The sequence below is a fragment of the Equus asinus genome, chromosome 22 (assembly GCF_041296235.1).
Source record: "Equus asinus isolate D_3611 breed Donkey chromosome 22, EquAss-T2T_v2, whole genome shotgun sequence".
In the NCBI taxonomy this organism is placed as follows: domain Eukaryota; kingdom Metazoa; phylum Chordata; class Mammalia; order Perissodactyla; family Equidae; genus Equus; species Equus asinus.
In genome coordinates, this window is record NC_091811.1 from 40,398,501 (window position 1) to 40,425,232 (window position 26,732).

Consider the following 26,732-nt stretch of genomic DNA (forward strand, 5'->3'; position numbering starts at 1 on the left):
AAGGAATGATTCAGCATTCCCGGTAGCATTTTAGAAAACATGTCTGTGTGACAACTTTCGAAAAGGTTTGCAGCTAGGTTACAGTAGACTATGTACTAAGAATCTTCAACTCATTCTCTTGCTCATTTTCTCATCCCTAATGCCGAGGATAGAGCCCAACTGCTGAAGAAGCGCTTTCTGAGCGTGGAGCAGCGTCTCCTCCTGGAGCCAACTTTGTGCTTTTTCAGGGCTATAGTTAAATCATTCAAGAAATAAACATTTAACTTATACTCTTTTAGAGATTGTCACATTAGGGACCTGATGAAAGCCATTTAATCGTCTGGATTCATGTTTAAACAGAACTAATTTTTTTTCCTTATATGCTTAGAAAGATTGTTAGCTATTATCTCTGTAAATTCTAAATCATGAAATCATACAGGGAAAAATAACCACAGATTTCTTTTCCAGTATACAAATAAACATAGAGAAAGTTAGTACTTAATTTATTTACCTAAGCTAGTATTTTTTCTCTCTTATTGTTTTTAAAGAAGAAATGATTATATTTATTATCATATTTATTAGTAAATTAATGTAAAAATCTAAAATATATCAACATATGCTTTTGGAAACTTTATAAACAGCCTCAACAAACAAACATGATCGCTTTGAATTACATTTCTTTTTTTGACCTAATTGCTCTAACTTGCATCATCCTTTCTTTTTATTTCAACTCCAGATTTTACCTCTGACAGAGCTATTTCTTAGAGATCATTTAGCTTGATTTTATAGTCTTTCATCACATTCGCCATGTTTACATGAACAGGTACAGAAGGCAAGGTTTGCAGATTTTTTCAGAATTTCATGTTTACAAATATTCTGCACTATCGTTCTCTTAAGTACTCTTGTTCTTTATAGCTATTGCATTCCAAATTTGAAAATATGATAATTACTTGCATGTTGAAATACATAGTAAAGGACTTTCTCACACATAAAGTTATACCTCTAAAAATAGCTGTGAAGGAGAGGAGGGCATGAAGAGAGACATAATTGTACTATTAAATAATTCGTTATGCTAAAAGAGAGGGGCCATGTGAAGTCAAGTGGCAGGAGATGAAATTGGGAAAGTGGCAGCGGCCACATTTTTTCTTGGGGAGGGGAACCATTAAAAGGAAATGAAAGGAAACACTTAGTAACTGTGTTTGATGCCTTCCATCTTGTCTCATTCTTCAGAGTAACTCAGAGGCGTAGTGCCCGTTTTTACAGATAAGAAAATAGTAAGAATACTAAAGCATTGAACTATGTACAAAGCTCTACATTTAGGACTATGGGCTTTGCATGCCTTATCTTTAATTCTTCTAACAGTCCTTTTACAAGGTAGATATGACTCGAATTATACAGATGAGGAAAGTGGGTCTTAGATTAAAGATTCTTCTGAAGACTGCAAAGCTGAGTGGTGAAACCTGGTTTAGGAAGAAGCCCGCTTTTCATTGCACCATACTACCTGAGAGGGTGGGACGTCTGAGCCAGAGCCACAGGTGCAATTCAGAAGGTCGTGGTGTAGGTCTCAGAGAGTGAATTGGAGCCATGCAGGAACAGTAGGGACTTTGAGGAGGGAGCAAACCTACGAGCTATTTAGGAGGCGTAGGGTGGAACATGGCGTTGGATGTGAATGGATGTGGAAAGTGAGGAAAAGAGTAGAGTTGAGAATCTTCTAAGATGGATAGAAGGTGGTTCCATTTACAAAGGAAGGTACTATGGGGGAAGGGTGGTTTTAGAGGGTGAGGTTGATGACCAAGTTATATGAGCCCCTTTAATTCATATTTCCTTCATAAGTTGTGTAATAAATTCAAAAACTCAACTCCCAGTTTAAATTTGTTTCCTTAAGATTTTATTTTTACTTCTTCTCTCCAAAGCCCCCTGGTACGTAGTTGTATATATGTTTAGTTGTGGGTCCTTCTGGTTATGCTGTGTGGGGTGCCGCCTCAGCATGGCTTGATGAGCGGTGCTAGGTCCGTGCCCAGGATCTGAACTGGCGAAACTCTGGGCCGCTGAAGCGGAGCGCGTGAACTTAACCACTTGGCCACAGGGCCGACCCCTCAGTTTAATAAAACAAATGAATAATTTGTGCAATTGGTTGTCATTTTATTCAGACCTAATTTCCACAATGTGGAAGATGTGAACAATTGAACAATGTTTTCACCGGTTTAATTACATGCTGAATTAGGAAATGTGCAAACTAGTAAACAATGGGCTAGGCTGGCACAGCGGGGACCCCAAGGGCAGCCTAAATGGAAAACTAGCCCTTGCTGACCTCTTAGGTTAGAAGGGCTGGGAGCAACAGCACTCACCCCTTGCTGACTGATACTTAAAATTCCATTAGCGCTTTTAAATTTTTTTTCCTTTTTTTTATCATAAAAGTTTGATTGCTCTTTAAAAATTACAATTGTGTGATTAGGATGGTGTATGGCAGCAATCCAAGTTACATGAAAGCATATACAAATTAATAATTTCCCCTTCTTCCCCCACCAGTTCTGTCTCTATTGCTAATACTTTAGCGAGTATTTTCTTTATTTGTTTTAAATATCTTTAAACATATGAATTCATACACAGGATTTTTGGTTGTTCTTGTTCTTTTGTTTTTATAAAAATGACGTCATGCCATACATATTACTCTGCAAGCTGGCAGTTTTCATTGAATAGTACGTCATTTTAAAATGCAGATATTTCTAGAACAGGGCTGCATTTTTAAGGCACTGATGTTTCAAGTGTGAAGAAAATCCGGACAGACTAGGGAAGAAAACCAGAGAGCCTCAGGGAGAGTGGGTGACCCTGGGAGGTGGGAGGGGAGGAGAGGGCCAGGTTCTGCCCTGAGGATAGCTTGGGTGGTAAGTGGGAGAGAAAACAAAGGTGTGGCTATGGGTAAAAGAAACAGATGGAATTGGTTGTCCCATGGCAGGCCTGTGTGATAATACCAAGCGAAAAGATGTAAAGTTTTGTGGGTGAATTAGCAGCGATTTTGATTCCTTGTCTTCTTGGCTGGTGCTGGAGGTCGGTGTATCAGCATAATAGGTGGCTGGATTCCATGGCCAGCGAGACTCAGTCCTGCAGGGTGGCCACATCCTGTCTATTCTGGGTCTTGGTGAGAAGCCAAGATGATTCAGGCAATTGGGCCTCATTACATTATCCCATCCTTGCTCTGTGATAGTTGAGTTTTGAGATAGTTGGTTAGGATCTTATACAGCATCTCAGATTCAGCATGCTATGCAGGTGATGGGGAGAAGAGGGTACAAGACAGGAGATTGTTCAGCAAAAGTGTTCTTCCTTGTTACGGTGGAAGGGAGTTTGAGTGGCCATGAATACCTCTCCCTCCTGGGACTTAATTACTTTGTCTATAAAATTAAGGGGTTGGAATAGATAAGCTCTATGATTTTTATTATCTTTAAATTTCTGTGACGCTGTGTTTTAGAGTTACTTAGTCTACTTATTAACCTGTCCTTTTCAAATTTGTTCTGTTTTTTACGAAGTACAGAATAATCTTACTTAATTGCAATAACTTCACTTAGCCTTTGGGGTTTTGCATCAACGGTTTTTTTATTCCTCCAATCTATTTCCACTCTGGTCACTCGGTTCCAGCCAGCATAACCCACCTTTTTCACACTTGTACTCTGTCTGTCCACAATTTTTTTTAAAAAAAACAATTCATAGTTCTCCTTTGAACACCTGGCCCAAACTCATTTCCCTTCCAGATTCTCTTCTCTAGTCACGCCTGTACTGTATGGAACTGATTCACTGAGGTTGTTTTCACCGACCTATTTATACTTGGCTTCAGAGAGCAGAGCGAGGCCCAGTGGGTCCCTGGAAGACAGACTTTGGATCAAAATAAAGAACTAACAAGTATAGTTGTCCAGTAATGAATGAGGCAGCCTTCTTTATGAAGTAGTGAGTTCCCCATCACCAAAAAGTTTGAGGCTAGTCGACCATGTGCTGGGAATACTGTCTGGAGGGTTTGTGGTTGGAAAGGGGTTTATATGGAATAATCTCAAAGGTCCGTCTCCTAGTCTGAGGTTTTTGAAAATCATTTTAGGTCTTCCATGTAAGTGTACATATGTTTGTATTTTTTATACTCTCTTCCCCCTGACTCACAGTGTTTCCAACATGGTTACATTTTTCTGTTTAGCATTTCACAGTATGTATGACTTTTGAACATTTCAAGTGTTTTCAAAGTGTGTCAAAAGTTTATCTTAATTTTGATTTATGTTGTGCTTGATTTTCAGGAAAAAACTGATGCATAATAAAAAAATTGGATGACTATCTCTGTAAATTTTGGGAAGTTTCACTTCAACTTTATACATTTTGAAGCTATATAGTTGCACTGATGGCAGTCTAGAGCCTCCAGAATCTTTGTTTTCATACACACGTGCACACACTTGCACATACATGTGCGTACATGATTATATATTTTGTCATTTACACTTGCTCCAATATTTTGTAATCTGCCCTGCCAACTATTTACATTGTATACCTATCTGAGTTTTTCTTTTTGCTTTAGATTTTCCATTACCTCTTGTTCTGTTTCATTTATTCATTCAAAAATATGTATTGAGTGGCTGCTATGATGGGCGCTGTGCCACTTGCTCAAGATACAACCTTGAACAAGACTGACAAGGTGGAGCTGCCTGAATGGAGTTTGTTTCAGACCAGGCGATAGTCAGGAAACACACACACACTTCAGATGGGAGATGTGCCCTGAGTGAAAAGGTGGAGGCTTGCTGGGGAAAGCGTGGTCAGGAAAAGCCTCTCCCAGGGAGTGACATCTGAGCTCAGACCTGAATGATGAGAAGGAGCTGGTCATCTGGAAATTGGGGGAAGTGATTTTTAGAAAGAGGGACAAGGGCAAGGATCTTGGAACTCTGCAGTTGTTAGGGGAAATGATGGGTCACCATGCCCTGTAAAAATAACCATTCGTATTTGAAAAATGAGCATCTGTAAAGTAGTATATTGCCTTTGGATTTTTTGAATGAGATTTTGGGTCTCAACCATTGAAAGTGTTTGAGCAGAGCCTAGATACTGCCTGAGCTCTTCTTTTAGAAGAGATGAGTCAGAACTAGTGACGTCCAATACAGACTACACAAAGCATCACCTTGGTGGTTTATAAAAATACTGCTACCTGGACCCCACTCCAAGACAGTTCAATCAGAGTCTTGGAGGAGGAGCCAGGGCTTCAGTATGTGACCCCCCATCTCCACCCCAGGTGGAGCCAGGGCTGAGAACCTCTTCTCTAGATACTTCCAACTCTGAGAATAAATGACTCCGTAGGAACAGAAGTGTTTGGTAAGAAAAGCTGGGAAGTTCTGAGCTAAGATATAAATCTTAATTGTGCAGTCTTTTTTACTTGTCTTCTCTATTTTGGAATTGACGCTGTAAAGCCTTTCAGAAAACTAACAAACATCATCAAAGACTCAACTATATTAGAGATGTTTGTTAAATTAGACTGTGTTTAATTTTCTATTCTTCAGGGTTGTTTAAAGTTTCTTTTAAAAGTTATTTCTTTGTTTTGTCTGTTTCGTTGCTTTATTCTGCTTGCAGTTGTTTATACCAACTTTACAAGTTCCAAAATAGAATATTAAAAACGAATTGCTTCGATGGATTGATCTTTAACATCTGAGGTTATTTTCATTGTTCTTTTGGTTGTACATGCTTACTGTTTTTCAACATTATTTTATGGAGAAATGGCACTACTCTAAAATGTAATATTCAACTGCTATGTTTCTATCTTTAAATTTAGGATTGAAAATAAGAAACCTGTTTACATTTATGGGAAGTACACAATAACAGTAGCAATTTCCTTAGGAATGTTTGTTGCCCAGTTTGGCGTGGGTCTGTAATGGAAGGTTTAGAATGATGGGTCTTTGTTTTTCTCTCGCATACTGCAGACTAATGTGGAATCAAATGCCACTGTTGAAGAGCCCTTAGCCATCAAGTTTTGAAACTGAAAGAGGTTTATATTATAACACGGATGTGCCTTGTTGATAAGGCTCACTGATTGCCATTTTCTAGAAAGTTTTAGGAGATTTTTTTGAAGTTGACCTCAGCATGAGGTAACTAGATGGAGACAGGATGAGTCTAATCTTGTCCATGACTTCCTTTGTGGAGCCGAAGATACTGTCACCTTGCACATGATCTCTTTGGCATGCACGGCAATTTTTTACTCTTTAAATCACAATCTGTTTTTCTTTCTGCTAATGCTGGTGTGTGCAAAGAGCCTTTAAGCTCAAATCTCAAGAAAATAAAATTAAAAAGGAAAAACAACAATTAGAGAGAATAAAAGGAAATAATAGAATGTGTTAAAAAGCCAATTATAAATCCCTTTTGAATTGTTGACTGGGTTATTTTTTAAAAATTGCTAAGGCTCTTGATTAGTGTTGGTAATTCAGAATTAACTTTGGTTTAATGATCTAGTTCTAATGATCTGGACAACAAGAATATTCCCTTTTTGCAAATATTTTAAAATGGTTTAGAATTCTTAAGAACCCTTTCTTAAGAGTTCTTAGGTCCTCTATCTTAATCAACATAGTTATTTCCAATCAAGTTTTGTGTGCTTTTTTCCCTTTACCAAAATAAGTAATATATCTTTGCAAGCCACGTTGAAGTGTTTGGGATAATTTGCTAAAATTGAGACTGGGATCTCAAAACCGCAATTACATTTGTAGGCGATGGTTACAGTAAGACATTTCGGGAAAAGGCAATGAAAAGAACTCTAGACCAATGAGAATTTGGTCATCATTGATCAATTCCAAGTGAAAAAATTTTAAGTTTCATCTTAATTTGTGAGGCCAGTGTGACTTAGAAATTTGGAAAATGGACACCAAAGTAAATACTGTGAGCAGATAGGTCGTCGCAGAAAGCTAAATATGATTTGTTCATTCTTTCTACAATGATGATGTATTTAGTGCCTCCTGTGTGTTAGGCACAGATCTGGGTGCTAAGGCTACAGCAGAGAACAAACCCACAGAAATCTCCATGTTCATGAAGCTTACATTCTTGAGAAGGGGGACAATAAATAGTGAATACATAAAATTGAATGTTAGATCGTCCTAAATGGTATAGAGAAAAATAGAGGAGAGAGGAGGAGGCAGGGTGTGAAGTGAGAAGAGGTTGCTGTTTTCAATAGTCAGAGAGAGCCTGCTTGAGAAGGAAAGCAAAGAGGGGTTTAGTGAGGGGGTGAATAGTGGGTGAGTCAGAGAGGGAATGGGGGTCAAATGATGGAGCAGATTTTTGGTTGTTATCAGGACTTTGGCTTTTGCTATAAGGAGAGGAGAAACTTTTAGAGGATTTTGAGCCAAAGAGTCACAAAGTTCTGCCCTTTTCCCCCCACTGAGATAACCTGTGTGTGCATTCAAGCAAGACTCTGACCTCCTTCATGGGAAAGGAGTTTAAATCAACCTGACAGCTTGTGAGATATGTTGCATTCTTTTATTTTTTCATTCATCACAAGGGTTTAATAGATGTGTATGGTATTGCATTGATTTAGGCTAGAAAAAAAATACAGATGAAGTTATTTAGACAGCCAGCAATTTTGAAAAAAGCTTGGAATAAACCACTTGTTTAAAAAATAACCATTTGTTTGACCAATTATACCAGTTTACTAAAAATGACTGACTTGCCAGGTTCTTTGTACCTGAATCTTCACCTAATTCTGGTCTACTCTCTGTCCTTATTCTGGAGCATATCAGCCACCTGGTAGACCGTAGGACATAAAGACAGTTTCAACAGTGTGTTACTGGTTCTGTGCTACAGCTGATGTTTTAGCGCCTGAGAGCCTGGAATGAATGCTAGTCTTTCATTCATTCACTCATTCATATATTAAATATTCAGAGAGCATCAGTTATATGACAAGCATTATGCTGGGTATACAAAAATGAGGAAGACATGGTCTGTATTTTTAAGTTAGTTATTTACTGTTGGAGGCAATAGACATGCACAAATGTGATTATGATATTTTACTGGCAAGATCACAGGCTTTTGAGTCAGAACAATCTATTTTTGAATCCCTTTAGTAGCTATGTGATCTTAGGCTAATACTTAAAACTCTATGAACCTCACTTTCCTCCTCTGTAAAATGGAGGAGCATAATCACTAGGGATGTTAAAGAAAAATTGATGTAAAGCATTTAAAACAGTCCCTGACACATAGTAGGCACTGCTAAATGAGGGATGTGATGCTGATAATAATAGTAAAATAACAAAGGTAATAACGTGTTGTCTGTGCTTGATAGGACGCCAAAGTGGAGGGCAGCAAACTCAAAGGAATCAGAGCAAACTTCTTGATCAAGGCGACATGTGAGGGGGCATGAAGAATGATAAGGACTTTGCAGACAGATGGGAGAAGCAGAGTCGTTCAGGAAGAGGAAAGAGGTTGCTAAGGAGGGAAGGTTGGAGAGATTGTTGCTTGTCAGCAGCTGTGTTGTTTGCAGGTGGTATTTGAAATGGGAGGAGAGGTGGGAGGTGAGCCTGGAGAGATGGTTTGGGGCCAGACTGTGGATGAAGGGCCTTGTAATTAGGCCTGTCGGTCCCTGCCAGCCAAGGCTTTGGCGTAGCTGACTGTAATGAAGTCTGCAACAGGAGAGCCAGGCGCAGTGACACTGTAAGAAGTACCTCCAGCTAACAAGGAGTCTGGAAGTATCTGCTGCTCCCATGCCCTCTGTTGGCTGTGTTTTAGGCTTTGTTTTAGCCTCATGGCCTCTTGTAAATGAGAGAGTGGCAGCTTCCCGATCTTACCCACATTGTGACCATCCGTTAATTCCGCTTCGGTTTGGGTCCTCAGTGCTTGCTGTCCTTCCATGTGGTTGGGCTGGTGCTGCTCCTGGTGACCCTGATCTTTCATATACCCCTCGGATTCCCGAATCTCTGGGCTCTGAGAGCCGTAATGCCCTGCAGTCTTGACTTAGATTCTTAGATTGATTGGATTTGGATGTTGAGCTCTGTCGATACGAGACTTGAATACTCCCTTGCCCATTGGCTTTGCTAATTAGGATTACTTTGTCGTTGTCCTCCTCTCTCTTGTCTTTTCTCTCAGTTGCCGTTGATTCAGGTTCAACCTCCATTTCGCTTCTCCCCTGGGAGAGTCTCCCTTATGCCCCTTGAAGAAGGTCAGGCCACTTGTGGGAGTGGTAAGGAGCTTAAACTTTATATACCACGGGAAAAGCATTGAAAGTTTCAAAGCAGGAGAGTAACATCGTTAGCTTTATGTTTTAAAACTGATTTTTTGGCTTTTGATTCTGGCAGTACAGTGGTCTCGGACTTCTGACTAACCCTTCTGCTGGGAACAATTAAAAATGCTAGATAAAATATAAAACTAGCCCTTAAAATACATGAATGAATTGACTTCATAGTAAGGATGCTGAGACGTTAAAACTGAATTAGAGCAAGAACCTTTAGAAGTAGGCAGTATGTCAGCGCTGACGTTTGCCTTGGGTGCATTTGCTGAATGAGGCAAAACTGAGCATCGTTTCTATGGGCCATGTAGGGTAGAGGAAATAGGAGACAAAGCCTAGAACCCTCCAAGTTTGGACCCCAAAGGATTTCACACTCAGCGTAAGGGAGAATTGGATATACTGTCCTACCCCATCTCCGACAGGGACGACATGAAAAATTGGGTGTCTCTCCTCAGACTTCACACTCCACCGATTGGCTCTCACCAGGGTTTGCAGACTGTTCGCACAGAGTGTGTGTGGAGGGGCTGAAATCCAAAAAACCTTAAGGTCAGAATTTGCTTTAGAGTGATCCCCGCTGGTCGTGCCTGCAGACATCTGTCAGAAGCACGTACAGACCTGCTTTGAAGAAACCTGCTGTCATGGTGGACTAGAAAGAATTACCACAGATAATATTCTAAAAAGATGTGAGCCCAAGGCAAAAATTTTTTTTAAATTGCAAAAATATACAAGGAACAAGGCACCATCGGCTCCACATCCTTCTCATTCTTTTGTACGGTCAGACTTGAGAACATTTGCCTAGTGAGGTAGATGTGAAACGGTATCTCATTGTAGCTTTAGTTTGCATTTTGTGACTATTAATGAGGTTAAGCATCTTCTTAAGTGTTTATAGGCATTTATATTTCCCCTTCATTGAAATGCTTTTTCTTGTCTTTTGCCCATTTTTCTGCTGGGATTGTTTATATTTTTCTTACTGATTTGTAGGAGTATATATCTATCTTTATATTCTATACACTAAGCCTATCTCAATTATATATGTTGGAAATCTCTTTTCCTAGTTTGTGGCTTATCTTTCCACTTTTTTTGGGTTCCCTTTGATAAAGAGAGCTTCGTAATTTTAATTTTAATTGATTCATCACTCTTTCCTGTTTATAGATTGGCTTTTTAAAATTCTTGTTTAAGAAAGCCTTTCTTACTATATAAGCTCATAAAAATATTCACCTATATCGTTTTCCAGACGTCTTATGGTTTGCCTTTTATATTTAAATCTTTAATTCTCCCTGAAATTGATTTCTGTGTTTGATATAAAACAGAAATCTAATTTGTTTTTTTTCCCCATAATTTTCCCCCCATAAAATTGGATTGCCAGTTACCCAATGCCACCAGTTATTGAACAGTCTCTCTTTCCTCCACTAATCTTCAATTTCTGCTTTGTCATAAATCAAGTGTCTATGTAGGCATAGGTCTATTTCTGGACTATTCTGTTCCATTAGTTGTTGGTCTATTCCTGTGCAAACACCACATTGTCTTTCCATTAGAGCTTTATGATAAGTTCTTGATAGCTGGTGGGATACTTCACCCGTTTTGCTCTGCGTTAGGAGTCTTCCTCTTTGCTCTCATTGGCTCTCTGCTTTGACATGCATTCAACATTTACAAAGAAGCAGCGAGTGAGTGAGGGCAGATCACGCTGTTGATTTCCTTCTCCCCAGTAGGTGTTAAGGAAGGGGATTCTGAGTGTCTGGTTGTGGTTGTCCTAGACTTTGTTGGCATTTTTATAAGCAAAGTACACAAGCTCCAACAAGGGAACTCAATTGTCTAATTAGGTTTTGCTAGAAACCTTAATGGGATCTGTGATCTAATTCTTAAGAAGTCACTTTGGAGAAAAATACTGTTTAAGAGCTTTTCAGAAAGTATTAAAAAATAATACAAGCTCTAATCCACAAAGTCCCTTTTGTGGCTTTTGAGCCACATATTTCCAACTTAAGCATCTGAAACATCTTATTACCTATAGCTCTGTGAAAAATCTTCCTTTGGTTATTTTCCTTCATTTCACAGTCATTGGAAAAATAAGTTTCTCCACTGATTCCCAGTCAACTGGCCTATTTAGTTATAAATAACTTCATACTCCTATAAAATTGAAAACTTTTATGGAAAAAGCTCAGATGAAATATTACTTACATAGGAATTAATTTCTTTTTTTATCAGTTTACATTACTTCATTTTTAATATTTTGAAAAATGGCATTGTCCCTCTTCTCACTTTAAAGAACTTTAGGGGCCAGCCCTGTGGTGTAGTGGTTAAGTTCGGTGTGCTCCACTTCAGTGGCCCAGGGTTCACCAGTTCAAATCCTGGGCACAGACCTACACCACTCATCAGCCATGCTGTGGTGGCAACCCACATACAAAATAGAGGAAGATTGGCACAAATGTTAGTTTACGGCTAATCTTCCTCAAGCAAAAAAAGAGGAAGATTGGCAACAGGTGTTAGCTCAGGGCAAATCTTCCTCACCAAAAACCCAAAAAACTTCATAGAATTGTTTGTGCTCAGATAGTTTTAAACCCAAAAATTTTCCCTGAAGTTTATAGCTTAATTATATTTTCAAATCAATATATTTGAGGGTTTCCCTCAATAATCTGGAGAGGAAAAATTCAGCAATCTGGCATCTTGTTAAAACTCTCTCTTCAACATTAAAAAATAGGACTTCTCCAGTGCCTTTTTTCTCCCTCTATACTTTTCTTTGTCATGGTCTTTTATCCTTTCTCTCTTCTTTGACTTTACGCTAGAAATTCAAGGATTTAATGGATCAGTAAAGAGTGAACTCTAATTAGAAGAAAATTCCTGAGAACACATTAAATGTGAATGTGGAGGAAATCTTCCTAAGCAAGATATAAAACTTGGAATCAAAAGACAGGACTGAAACATTTGGTTACATAGAAATTTAAATAAACAAATATCATACACACCATAAGCCAAAGTCAAATACAAACAACAGACTGGAACAAATAATGTAACATGGTTGACTTACAAAGATTATTATCCCGAATGTACAGCTCCTATGAGTTGATTGAAAACAACAATAATACAATAGGAAATGGGCAAAGACTATAACTAGACAAACAGAGGAACATTTTCAAATAATCAATAAACATGTGGAAAGATGCGCATTCTTAGTAGTCAGTGAATGCAAATTAATAATAATGACCAGTGTTTACTTTTTTACCAATTGACTTACAAAAATTTTAAATATTGGTATATACGGTGTTGGCAAGTGTGTGGCTATGTCAGCATTCTCATGCATTGTTTGTGGAAGTGTGAATTGCTATGAGCTTTGAGAATGTGATCTGGCAGTCTGTATGATGATATAAAATGTACACAATCTTTTGGCCCAACGATTTCACACAAACCATACGTAACTGTATACCAGGCCCCAAAGAAAAGCACTGTTTAGCATTTGGTATCTAATCTAGACCCTGTCTAAGCATAGATCGTATACATGTGGAACATAAAAAAATCAAATTATACTCATTCGTCTTTAACATATCTTAACAGACTTCTGTGTGTTTAAATAAATAATGCTTCCGCATATTTAAAGAAAATCATATTTTAAAATCTAGCTGTAATCCTACACATCCCACTTATCACTTCCTCCTTAGCCCATTTCCTACACCTTTGAACTTTTGACTTAGCCCTCTCAAAGTGTGACTTAAAAAAAAATTATGTTGTGTTAATTTTCAGCTCTCCTTGGTCATGAAAATTTGTTTGTGAACATTTTTGCCAGAAGGTGATGCTCATTCTCTGTTCTGGTGGATTCAGGAGTTGCTCCTCCCAGAGCAAAAGGGACCGGCAGCACGTGTCTTATTGTTGCCCCCCGAAGCATTGCTCTGCTGACCACATGAGCCGGAAGAAGCTACACATTTATTCTGAGGTTTGCAAAAATACTGTGCTCATTAAAAACCCCCTTTCACATTTCGTGAAAGTTAGGTGGTGACTTGGGACATTTTAAATTTGTTATCACGTCTCCATGCTATGTAAAAAAAAAAAGTTGTGGAATGTGAAAACAACTCTTTGAGAATCCATTGCAAAAAAGGAAAATTTGACATAGGAAAAAAATCAGTAGAAGTGATGCTTAGATGACACTGTACATCAAAATAAAGTTTTTTTTCATTCTTCATCCTAAATAAGAAAAATTATTGTAGACATTTTACAGATGATTATTGGACACCTGCTATGTCCCAGGCATTGTTAGGTGCTGGGGATACGAAGTTCCTGCCCTCAGGGAGTTGACATACCAGTAGGGGAAAGCAATAGAAGAGTAAGCAAATAAATATATAATGTCGCATAGTGCTGTGTGCTAAAAAGTAAATAAAGCAAGGTAAGGGAATAATAAGACAGGCAGCAAGGCTAGTAAGGGAGGCTGTTTTAGAAATGAGGGCTAGGCATGGCCTTTCAAAGGAGATGATATCCCAGGTGGTGAGAAAGAGAGCAAGGTGGGAAAAGATTTCACAGCGTCCCAGGCTGAAATAACAGCAAACGTGAAGACCAAAGGTGGGAATCGGTCATTACTGGCATTTGGGTGCAGCGATCCTCTGTAGTGTAGAACTGTGCCGTGTGTTGTGGGGCCCTGGGACTTTGCAGGATGTTTAGCATCCTTGGCCCTGCCCACTAAATGCCAGTGGTGTCCCACTCCCAAGTCATAGTGATTATAAAAATACTCTCACTGTACAGCATCGTGGCTATAGGTAGTGATACTGTATTGTGTATTTGAAAGTTGCTAAGAGAGTAGATCTTAGAAGTTCTCATCACAAGAAAAAAACATTGTAACTGTGTGTGGTGGGGGATGTTAACTAACCTTATTGTCGTAATCATTTCCCAATATATACATACATCAAATCATTATGTCGCACCCGTAAGACTAATACAATGTTATGTGTCAGTTATAGCTCAGTTTAAAAAAATAAAAAGAAAGACAAGGGGGCTGGCCCCGTGGCCAAGTGGTTAAGTTCTCCCGCTCCGCTTCGGTGGCCCAGGGTTTTGCTGGTTCAAATCCTGGACACGAACATGGCACTACTCATCAGGCCACACTGATGCAGCGTCCCACATGCCACAACTAGGAGGACCCACAACTAAAACTACACACCTATGTACCGGGGGGCTTTGGGGGAGAAAAAGGAAAAATGAAAAATCCTTAAAAAGAAAAAAATAACACCCTCACGCATTCCCAAAACCCCCTCTCCCTCCAGGGGAGCAGTTCTACCCTCAACTGAGACCCCTGAAAGCTGGAGTGGGGGAGATGTGGGGGAGGGTGTGTTAGAGAGGGGGTTGGAGAGGAGGACAGTGACCAGGTCCTTGAGCCCTGACAAGAAACCTGGATTTTATTTTAAGCATAACGGGCAGCCACAGAAGTGATGGGATCTGATAAATGTTCTGCAAAGATCACTGTGGGTATTCTTTGCAGACCGTGGAAGGAGTGAGCCAAGTTAGGAGGCTGTTGCAGAATTTCCGGTGTTAGATGATAGTGGCTCGGATGGGGAGAAGAATCTGCTTAGGGATGAGAAATGATCTGATTGAGGATGTGTGTTGAAGGATTTGCTAATTAATTGGATGGGAGAGCAAAACAAAGGGAGAAATCAGGATGACGCCTAAGTTTCTTTATACGGAGCTATGAAATATACAGAAATCATATGATAAGGAGATATGAAAAATGAAGGGAAAAAAACAATATTTCACAAGGAAATTTAGGAGACGAAATAGTCCGTATTTATTTCAATTAGAAAATTCTTATGGATCCCAATTTTGATGCTTTGTTTATAAAAGAATTTTAAAATGTGTCTGCCAAAAGCATTTAACATTTGGAAAGGATTCTTCACTTTGACAGGAAAGTAGGCATCTTCCTATAGTTATGATGTAATTTACTGGACTTAAGTTGGCTACATTTCATGATACATATTGAATGTGTAGCCATATTTCTTAGTTTCTGTTACAAAGTTAAAATGTTGTCATTTTTCTTCCTGTAAAATCAAACTAGCCTTATATACTCTTTGAATGTTCTCTGAAGTCAACCCCATCCAGTAACTAAAGTGGAATTATTTTTTTCTTTTGCTTTTCTGTTTAAAAAAGATTTATTTTTGAGTTCATAATACTTTACATCATTGTGAAATTTCAGTCATACATTATTTCTTGTCCATCCTCGTATAAGTGCTCCCCTTCACCCCCTGTGCCCACCCCCTACCCCCCTTCCCCTGGTAACCACTGAACTATTCTCTTTGTCCGTGTGTTTATCTCCCACATATGAGTGAAGTCATATGGTGTTTGTCTTTCTTAGTCTGCCTTATTTTGCTTAACATAATACCCTCCAGGTCCACCCATCTTGTTGCAAATGGGATGATTTTGTCTTTTTTTATGGCTGAGTAGTATTCCATTGTATATCCATACCACATCTTCTTTATCTAATCATCGGTCGAAGGGCACTTAGGTTGCTGCCGTGTCTTGGCTATTGTGAATAGTGCTGCAATGAACATAGGGGTACATAGGTCACTTTGGGTTGTTGGTTTCAAGTTGTTTGGGTAGATACCCAGTAGTGAGATAGCTGGGTCATATGGTACTTCTAGTTTTAGTTTTTTGAGGAATCTCCATACTGTTTTCCATAGTGGCTGCACCAGTCTGCATTCCCAGGAAGTCACTATTTTTTAAACCAAAGAGTTAATTATTTATAGGAAGCAATGTGTGTACTCTAGATTAGAAACATGGAGACTGGGGCACAAACATATCCTTAAACTGGAATTAAAGTGAAAAATGTGACTGGTACAAATAACAACTTTCTCTCCCGTCTATCGTGGGTCTTCGTTGAGTCACTTGCAGTGCTAGAGCGTGGCAGGGTGCCTGAGGGCCAGCAAGGTGAGGGTACTAGGCTCATGAAAAAGCTCATGTGATCTTTGTATGAACAGAAATACTGTCCAGAATGTGATGATAAATGTCAGTCCATCCACTCCTGGAATATTGTGTTCTAGGTATAACTATCCAGGAACCAATGGGTGGCAGGTACGAGGATACAGAGCTCAACTTAATATGAACAAGGGGCTTCCTTTATGGAAGACTAAGCGCAGAGTGAAAATTAGCAGGTCTTCTGAGGAGAGAGACTTCCCTGTTGGCTAATGGAGATGTTTAAGCAGAAGCCAAAAGGCTGCTTGGTAGGGATGTTGAGGAAGTGAGTCAGGCACTTGATGGATTTTGGAACAGAGGATGTCTAAATTGTTTTCAGCACTGTGACTCTGTCATTAAATGTGGCTGTCTCATTAATACCTCAGAATTCCAAAAAAGTCCAGATAACAGTAGGCGCACGGTCCTGTGGTTTGTTTTGCAATGACTGCTTGGTTGTTAAACGCTGTAGGTGAAACACCAGAGTGATGGAGGACAATGCCAGCGAGATTCACCACCTCTCCTCTAGAGCGGAGGTCGCCAACTGATACCCCATGGACAGAATCCAGTCCAGTGATTTAGAAGCATTTGTTGTAGGGAGCTTCTTTTTTTAAAATGAGGAGAGTTACATAAAAAAAATCTGGGTTTCAGGCCTCTCAAAAAATTGGAAGATTTCACAAAGCCCTGGGCCTGCGTTTCTGCGTGACATCAGGGGGCTGGCGCTGAGTGAGTCTTTCTCCTTCAGAAAGGACGTGAATCTCCATTTTGCCACTCCCCCCACCCCATTCCATCTCATCCACATCATCTTACTGTCTACTTCCCTCATTTACGTCATCTGTCACTTCCCTGTTGACATTTGAGTTTGACTTCTGATCTAGAAGCTGACACTCTCTTGCTCTTCTGGGAAAAAAATAAAGGACAAAAGAAAGTCAAGAATGAGGAGGTAGCGGAGTTGGGGGAGGATGATAGTGCCTTACAAAGAGCCCTGGACTTGGATTAAGATGACGCAGATTCCATTCTGACTTCTACCTTTTCTTGAAGCCTCCATTTCTTCATGTGCTGAATGGAAACAGTAAACAAGACTGATGTTTATTGTTGAATGAGGCAGTGCATCAGGAGCTGCTGGCATGTCACCTTACCCAAAGCACACGTTCTGGTTAACTGGTTAGCTGATGTCCCTCTGTGTTGTCCCGTAAAACCTGAGATAGCAGTAATGTTCCCCTGTTCTGTGATTATTCATTTTCATATTTCTCTACCCAGTTCTTTGTATCTTATTCAACTTTATATCCATAAGCACTGAAATTGACATTTTGATGAAGAAATGAATTAATGAGTGAATTTTGAGAATGGGGGAAAAGAACAGAGAAAAGGGAAATGACTGGGCATCTCCTTCCTTCCCCTTCCACAGATCCCGCTCCTCTCCTTCTGCAGACTGCCAGTCTCCTAGTCTTGCTGTGAACTCTGATCTCTCTAGAAGGATGTCCATCATACTGACCTGGACCACTTTGTGCCCAGGTTGAATACGCTTAAGAAATTAACAAGCGGGTTCTTTGCTAACCATACCCCAGTTCTTTATTTAGGAACTTTATTATTAGGTTTGCTTATGGCTCCAGAAATAGCTATTAATACCTGGAGCTAAAGCACTGTTTTGGTTTATCGTGACTCTGGTTTTCACTGAATACTTAGTATTTTGAAGTTGGTTATTTTGTTAACAAGTTATTTTGCTTTTGTGACCGGAAGTAATACTTTGAAATATTTACTGCAGGGATTCATTACTCAGATATATAATTTTTAAATATTTTTCAAAAAGGAAAAAAGTCGTAGCAGAAAAAAAAAAAAGAGAACAAGCTAGTGTGTTGGGTGGTGTATGTTCTACTGGAGTGTCTGACCTGATGAATTTACGTCATATAAAGCCTTCGGTGCTTAGTGTCAGCATGTGCAACCAATGTTACTGTATCATAATAATGCTTAGTTGTATCTGTTTGATTAAATGGTCTCTTTTGTATGTTTCCTAGCACTGTGGCTGTAGAAAGTGCTCTAAACTTTGTCAGGAGACCTGGGTGTTCATTCAGAATCCCTATTTACTGGCTGGGAGACCAAGGCCAAACACATTATTATTATTATTATTTTTTGGTGAGCAAGATTCGCCCTGAGCTAACATCCACTACCAATCCTCCTCTTTTTTGCTTGAAGAAGATTAGCCCTGAGCTAACATCTATGCCAGTCTTCCTCTATTTTGTATGTGGGATGCCTCCACAGCATGGCCTGATGAGTGATATAGGTCTGCGCCCAGGATCTGAACCGGCGAACCCCAGGCCGCCAAAGCCAAGCCTGCAGAACTTGCACCACTCGACCAAGGGGCCGGCCCCCAGGCCAAATGCTAAATTATGTTCACCGCTTACCATGTACTGGGCATTGTGCTAAATACTTAACACGTCTTATCCCAATACTCTCACTAGCTTATGAAGTGTATGTTTTTTTATTATTGCTTCCATTATATAGATGAGAAAATTGAGGCACTGACAGATTAAGTAACTTGTCTAGTTAATGAGAAAACCAAAATTTGAATCAGGCAGTGTGACTTCAAAACTTGCATTTTTAAATAACAGTAATAATAATATCCACAACAGCAGTGCTACCTCTGAAATGGTAGGAATGATAGCTTGGACTTACATAGTGCTGGTGATGTGTGCAGCAGCTCTCCAAGGGCTTTACAGATATTAATTTATCCAGACTCACTGAGCTGTGTTTTCTTAGTTCATAGTTATGAGTATGAGATATGAATATGTGCACGTATTTATATATATGTATCTAGACATGCTATGGAAATTATGAATTAACTCTAAGTTTCTTAGGTAGCGTCATTGTATGCTCATACATAAGAATGAAGAATTTTGGGATTTTGATTAATTCGTAGACTTTAAAGTGACTGGGACGGTAGTTTGCTTCATGCAGACAAGCTGATGTGTATTAATTTCACAAAATAGTATGATAGTAATAACTTGGTCCTTCTTTAGTAAGTTTGTGGTTAAATATCCATTTTCTTTAAAACATTTTGCAAGGTAGAATTTACTCAGTGCTATTATTTAGAAACAGTATTCCAGTTTCGTAATTGTGGGGCTGATTATCCAGGTTTTCCTCTGGGCCCCGTGGTTGCTGAATTGTCTGCTTTCACAACTTTCAGGTGCCTTCGTTGCTGAGTTCGATTTCCGTGCGCTGTCCCTTGTTTAAAACCATGTTTTCTCATGCGGACTCACTCTGTTTCTGTAAATTTGCATTTGCTGTCATCTCCGAATTTTTAAGGCCATGGTTTGATGGCTCCTCCTCTACTTTTTCTTTTTGTGTGCAGCATGCTGAAAAAAATCAGAAGCCCTTGAATTAAATCAGAGTTTAATCCGTGTGGTTTAGGACGGTGGTAGGTGGTAAGCTTAAACTAGGTGGTGAGCTGCTTTAGCCTGTTTCCTATCCCTTACACACAGTCACGGCTCAGGAAATACTTCTGATGGACTCTCCGGTCAAGGATTATTTTACAGTATTCTATGGCAGGCTTTAACAAAAAAATACTGGTAGTGGAAACTTGTTGGCATGTATCCATTTTCAGATTTTTCTAGAAGGTCTCATACCAAATGAGATGCAATAGAACCATCTGTCCAGGACCCAGGACGGATCTCAGCAGCCGTGTTTTGTTTGCACTGTCTCTTGTAGTGGATCACCTTGCTGTGCTGTAATTAAGCCAGCCTGTGGGAGTCCCTGTCTTGACAGGGCCCTCTCCCTGCTGGAGAGGTACCACCGCCTTTGTGTTACATGCCATGTTATTGTGGAGTGGATAATTTTTTTCCTGCATGGATCTTGATTTAACAGCAGGATCCTCTGGGCTTCTTCCAGGCAGCACCACATTTCCCTGAAAATAAATGGTGGATGAATTCTTTCTTGAGATTATGAAACTCCGTTAAATAAAAGCTTTTCTTTTTCTCATGTTCCAAACAATGCTAACTGTGTATAATTATTCTCCCAGTGAGTTACTTGGTTCATGGGCCTCCTTCCTGCTCTGGCAAAGATGGATTTTCTTTTTTTCCGTGGCAGAGAAATTTTATAAAAATGGAATATGTAAAAAGTGCCTGAAAGTCAAGAATCTAACATCTTTATAAACCTCTCACTGTGGTCTAATAAAAGAGAGGCTACAAATGAGACTGTTATAATTGGATTCTATTCTTCTTTTCTCTTATTCTTACCTTCATAAAACTTTGTGTTCCCTCCTCCAGCCAAGCCTCGCTCTGCTCATCCATTCTCTTATCCCCCTGCTCTCGTCCTGCCATTCTACTTATCTGTCTGCCACCCTTCTGCACGGTAAGCCAACTTATATCTTAAAAGTTTTCCAGAATATTCTTTTCATCTTCTCAACTTGGCTTACTTGTCTTCCCTGCAGCCCTTTGTAGAAGATATTGCTTCTTCTCTCCTACATCCCACAAATCTAAGAATCCAGAGGGAAGAGCATATTGTTCCCCCTATTGCAACCTCCAGACCATTATTCTTCTATTCTCCTTTTGCTCTGCATCCTCGCCTTTAGTCTATTTTGGCTGAATGATTCAGCGAGGATGAATAGACTGCAGGAAAGAGCTTAGATGGGGAGACATCACTGGGCAGTTCATTAGCAAATACGTTTCGATGTAATGCTTTTACTTCTTTACGAAAATTTATAACTGCGTTCCCAAGCACTCAATTCTGACTACGTGGCTGAGTACAAAGCACCTCCAAGAATGATAATATAGAGTTTGGATCTTGAATCTGAGGGTAGAAATCATATTATTCCATTGGTGAGATGCATAATTTCACCATGAAACGTCTAGGAAATCAAGTCAAAATGATCCTTAGTTTTTCGAGAAGCATTTCAAGGCATTTTCATTTCTTGCCGGAAATCTTCCCATGCCTGACCTTTTGAAGTCTGTTATTTGAAGTCTGTTATTGCTCTGAGGATGTGTTAATAGGAACAAACATGTGATTAGAAACATAAATTATGAGACATGCCAGAATTTACTTGTGGTCACAAGTGTCACTGATTTGTTTACATAGGAAATAGAAATCTACTGCCTTCTTTTCCAGAAATCTTTACTGACTGGATAGGGAAAACATGGCATGCCATACTATTTTGAATTTTTAAATTATTAATAAGGTTGAATGGTTTTTTTTCATGTTGTTCAACCATTTGACATTCTTCTATCAGGTTACTTTTGGTGTGTGTGTGCTTTGCCTTCTTATCAAACCACATATCAGTGCTTCCTTTGAAAGAAGGACCATTGTTTAAGAGGATCTTTCTTTTTTTTTGAGAAAGATCAGCCCTGAGCTAACATCTGCTGCCAATCCTCCTCTTTTTGCTGAGGAAGATTGGCCCTGAGCTAACATCTGTGCCCATCTTCCTCCATTTTATATGTGGGCCATGGTATGGCTTGGTAAGCAGTGCTAGATCTGTGCCCAGGATATGAACCGGTGAACCCAGGGCTGCTGAAGCGGAGCACGTGAACTTAACCTCTACGCCACAGGGCCAGCCCCTGGATCTTTATTTTCTAAGCAGACTATTTATTTGATTAAATGTTTATAAGAACTAGGTGTACAAATAAAAAGCAAAATGTTGGGTTTTAGTTTCTTTGGATAAATAACATTTTACCTACATTTCCTCATTCTCGGAGGGTTGTTACATACTTAAGTGTGTGTAGTTTTGGCATTTGAGGAAGCAGAACTGAAAAAAAAGGATGTTAGTAACTGCATCAACTATATACCAGAGGATTGTGGTAACTTAAATTCAGTGATTGGAAACTCAAAGTTTTCAAAGTAATTGAAATCTTTTTTAGAACATACATGTTCCATTGACTCAGAAAGGAAAACACTTTAGAGACATTTACACTGGTTAACTTCTAATTCTGTAAAAATCTCTCAAATTCTAAGTCTCTGTTACCTTTCAAGGGGATAAAAGTGCAGAACCAAGGGTTCTGTTTTGCTTGTGTGTCTTTGGCCATTACCTTGCCCGAGCTCTTGGCTTTCCATCTGGGAGCATACGGTGCTCCATCTGCCATCTTAAAGTGAAGACTTATAATTCAAACCAGACAATGTCTTGATCCTATATTCCTGTCTTATAAGATACCAACATCTTTAAGTTAAGAAAAGATGTTATTCAAGACCTTATCTCGTTTGTAGCTCATTTAGAATTTATATTTCTGATTTTTTTCCTCCTGATACCTACTTTTGACCAATTTGTTGTGGTTTTGTTATTAAGCTAAAGATGTAGGAAAAGATATCTCAAAACAAAATTATATGTTTCTTTTTTTAAAAAAATTATTTTATTGAGGTCACACTGGCTTATAAGATTGTGTAAATTTAAGGCGTACATAATTATATTTCAGTTTCTTTATAGACTCATCATGTTCATCACCAGTAGTCTAGTTTTCATCCGTCACCATACATATGTGCCCCTTTACCCTCCCCCTACTCCCTTCCCCTCTGGTAACCACCAGTCTGTTCTCCTTAACTATATGTTTGTTTATCTTTCACATATAAGTGAAATCATATGGTATTTGTCTTTCTCTGTCTGACTTATTTCTGTTAGCATAATACCCTCAAGGTCCATCCATGTTGTCTGAAATGGCACAATTTTGTCTTTTTTTTATGGCTGAGCAGTATATTCCATTGCATATATATATACACACCATATCTTTTTCATCCATTCATCCATTGTTGAGCGCTTGGGTTGCTTCCAAGTGTTGACTATTGTGAATAATTCTGCAATGAACGCAGGGGTGCAAATACCTTTTTGAATTATTAATTCATGTTCTTTGGATAAATACCCAGCAGTGGAATAGCTGGATCATATGGTATTTCTATTTTTTAATTTTTTGGGAACTCTCCATACTGTTTCCCATAAAAATTCTACTTTCTAAAGCCTAGTGACAAATCTGATTTAGAGGCCCCTCTTCTGGGCACACTTTTGAGTAGCACTTACCACAGTATCCTGTACATATTGGTTTTCTTGCCTTTTTTATTCCCCATTCTTCATAAGCTTCCTGAGCCAGCCATCCTTGTCTTCTTTTTGTCTTTCCCTATGGCCTAGCACACAGTAGGTGATCAACGAGTGTTTGTTGAATATATGAGCTAAATCATAGTCTAGTTAAAAAAAAAGTATGCATCTCATCAGTGTTTTCCATTTTGGTGAACAAAGAGGAGATATTGGATTCCTTTTAAACAAGGAGGAAAAGTTATAACGAAAAACACAGGAGTCTTTTTGTCTTCTGCATAATGGTCATCTCTTTAAACACCACTGGGCGGGACGTGTCCTGTGAGCAGGAGGGTATAGCTCAGACTGCAGAGTCACATATTAGGTTGAATCGTATGATATTGCCATTTTTGTAGGTCAAAAATGGTAGACTACAGTAATTCCACAGGGTTCAGCCTAATATATTAAACAAAAAGGTATGAATGCAAGGGCTTAAAATTTAATCCACTTTGAGAATGTTTATCATCTGAGAACAGCTGATATACAGAAGAAACCAAAGCAAAATGAATTCACTTAAAAATGAGGACAAATGCTTCATACTAATAGTCAGGAAAAAGAAAGGATTGATTTAAATTCTTTATTGAAATATGTAAATGTGAGAATATGTTGATAAAAATAACAATCAATTCCTCAAATTAAAAATGAAAGGCTTATTCTTATTTATTGCATCATTTTTTTTTTATTATTATTTTTTTTTTGAGGAAGATTAGCCCTGAGCTAACTACTGCCAATCCTTCTCTTTTTTCTGAGGAAGACTGGCCCTGAGCTAGCATCTGTGCCCATTTTCCTCTGCTTTATATGTGGAACGCCTACCACAGCATGGCTTTTGCCAAGCAGTGCCATGTCCGCATCTGGGATCCGAACGGGCAAACCCTGGGCCGCTGAGAAGCAGAATGTGTGAATTTAACTGCTGTACCACCAAGCCAGCCCCATGTGGTGTCATTTTTTTCTACAAAAAAGGCATGTTGCACTGGCCTTCATTTCACATCTGACTCTTGCAGCATTCCTCTAAAGAGATCTCAAACTAAATTTGAAGACTTTATTAACTTTTCCAAGGCTTTACAAAATATTTCATCATTAAAACTATTTTCTTATGAAGCATCCAAAGTACAGACAGCCTTTCTTCTTTTCTTTTTCTTTCTTCTTCTTATTTTTTCCATTGTTAACAGTCTAATGCTGCCAGATCCTTGTCTGTCAGGGACTTTGGGTGTTAGTGGAGCCATCTTTTGTGGACTGTATGAAATCCCGCACGTGGCACGGTTTGCAATTTCATTGTGCATTCAGCTGGCAGTGCCTTTGCTGTGTCCACAGCAGCGCTCCATGACCTCACTGTGGAGGTCCTGATTCTCTGGGCTACACATAGTCCCCTCTGCTCTTCCCATAGCCCTTACCCTGCTGTATATGTCTTTACGGCAAGTACTATATCTCCTCACTAGATTTTTTGTTTGTCCTTTGTTTCCCCCCATTTGGTGTTCATAACATCTAGTCTTAAATATCTCTATAACCTTTTCAAAAAACATCTTAAGCTGTGAAATATACCATATATACAGAAAAAGTACACAAACACAAATGCACAGTTTAACAAATAATATAAAGCCGCTGTTTGTGTAGCCACCACTCAGATGAAGGGAATAGAGTATTGTGAGCATCCTAGAATCTCCTGTTATACCCCTCCCCTGTTGCAGCTCCCCCCACCCCAGGTAATCCATAGGTTTTCCTTAGTCATGTTCTTTTATAGTTTTGCCACATGTGGTTTTGTTTTTGTCGGTTTTTGAACTTCACGTGAATGGAATCATGTTGTACATGTTCTTCCATGCCTCACTTGTTTTCGTTACTGCATAGAAAGGGAGTTCTCTGCCTGATGCACATAAAAAGCTGATAATTATGCCACCAGGTTTTGAGAAAAGACTCTATTGCAAGGTTGGCCAGCGAGGAGACAGGAGGCAAGGCTCTCAAGTCTGTCTCCCTGATCCAAGGCTTGGGGCGCAGTTGAAGAGGTTAGAGCGAACGGGCTGGAATGCAGAAGTGCTGGAGGGGCAGATTTTGATTGGAGGGCTTTAAACATTTATGGTGAGGTGTGGAAGGGGGTTTAACACCACATCTTTCTAGACAGTGGACCCCTCGCTTCTGGTAAGAGTCTGACTTTCAAGTTCCAGTCATGTCCCAGCCCTTTGGTTCCGTAGCAAGGAGACTCTTTGGTTCCGGGTGTTCTTTCAGGTCAGGATTTTCTCCTCTGTGCATGCTCTGGCTACATGACTTGCAATTTTTGGCTTGCCGCTGAAGAACACCTTTAACTTTCTGTTGATAACCTTCAGTTTGAACTGGTCCTAGATGGCCTGTGGTTAATTTTGTTTAACACTCTTTTTTGTGAGATTCTCCAGGTTTTTGCATGCAACAGTAGTTATCTCATTTCGTTACTATATAGCATCCATTGTATGACTGTATTACAGTTTATTTATCCATTCTTTGGCTGATGGACTTTTGGGTTACTTTCATTCTTTGGTTTATTATGAATGGTACTGCTATGAACATCTTACCTGGTACACATGTTCAAGAATTTCTACAAGTGCAATTGCTGTGGCATAGGCTATACCTATTTTCAACCTTATCATGTTTTCAAAAGTGATCATACCAATTCATATACCTACGAGCAGTGTGTGAGAATTCTCTATTCTCACCATCATTGCATATTGTCAGATTTTAATTTTGCTGATCTGATGGTGTATAATGGTATCCTATTGTAGTTATAATTTGCATTTCTCTGATTGCTATGAGATTGAGCAACTTTTCATGTTTATTTGGATTTTATAAAGTGTCTATTTAAGTCTTTAGCCATTTAAAATATTAGGTTATCTGTCTTTTTTTTAATGGTATACTGGAGTTCCTTATATATTCTGGATCCTAGTCTTTTGTCATTTGTATGTGTTGCAACTATCTTCTCCTACACAGTGGTTTGTCTTTTCATTTTTTTGTGATGTCCTTTGAGAAAATTCCCAATTTTAATTTAATTAATGTAATTAGATTTATCAATGTTTTTCCTTTGTTGTTCATATATTTTTGTGTCTTTTTAAAGAAATTCTTCCCTACTCTGAGGTCTTGTACATAATTTCTGTCTTCCACAATTGGTTCTTTAACCTTGCATTGCTATAAGTGTAAATAAATTACGGCCATCTTTGAATCCATAGTAGTTGAATTGCGTGTATAGAGGCCTGAGTTCATAGATGATTCTTTCCAGGTGAGTAATTAGCACATTAGTGATACCAGCTCAACACAAGGTTGACATAAGGGAAGCCATATTGTAGAAAAGAAACTATATTGTAACTTTGAATGACCTCTCACTAACTAATCTAGCTGGATTTCCACCCTCCAGGAGATCCACCTGTTCTGTAGATTTTATGACCCCTGATTGTGCATATACCTTCCAGCTGCGATAAGACGATAACTGTTCTTTTAAGTTCCTTAGGAATGTGATGACCCCTGGACAGAGAGTCTATACTGATAGCCATCATCAATGACAACTGAAAGATCTGGTGTGGCCACTCCTGGATCAACATTCCTAATCACCTCGAGGGCCTATAACCCACT

General features: G+C 39.1%; 1 protein-coding gene across 11 annotated transcripts in view; it reads left to right on the forward strand.

Annotated features, from left to right (window-relative positions):
- Positions 1–26,732, forward strand: part of BICD1 (BICD cargo adaptor 1) — a 213,995-nt gene that overhangs the window by 4,095 nt on the left and 183,168 nt on the right. Inside the window, exon 2 of one of the 11 annotated variants that reach the window (XR_011496799.1) lies at positions 20,368–20,452. The exons of the other annotated variants lie outside the window; for them this stretch is intronic. The gene's annotated coding sequence lies outside the window, so the exon portion shown is untranslated. The remainder of the gene's footprint in view (positions 1–20,367; positions 20,453–26,732) is intronic. 11 annotated transcript variants of the gene reach the window in all.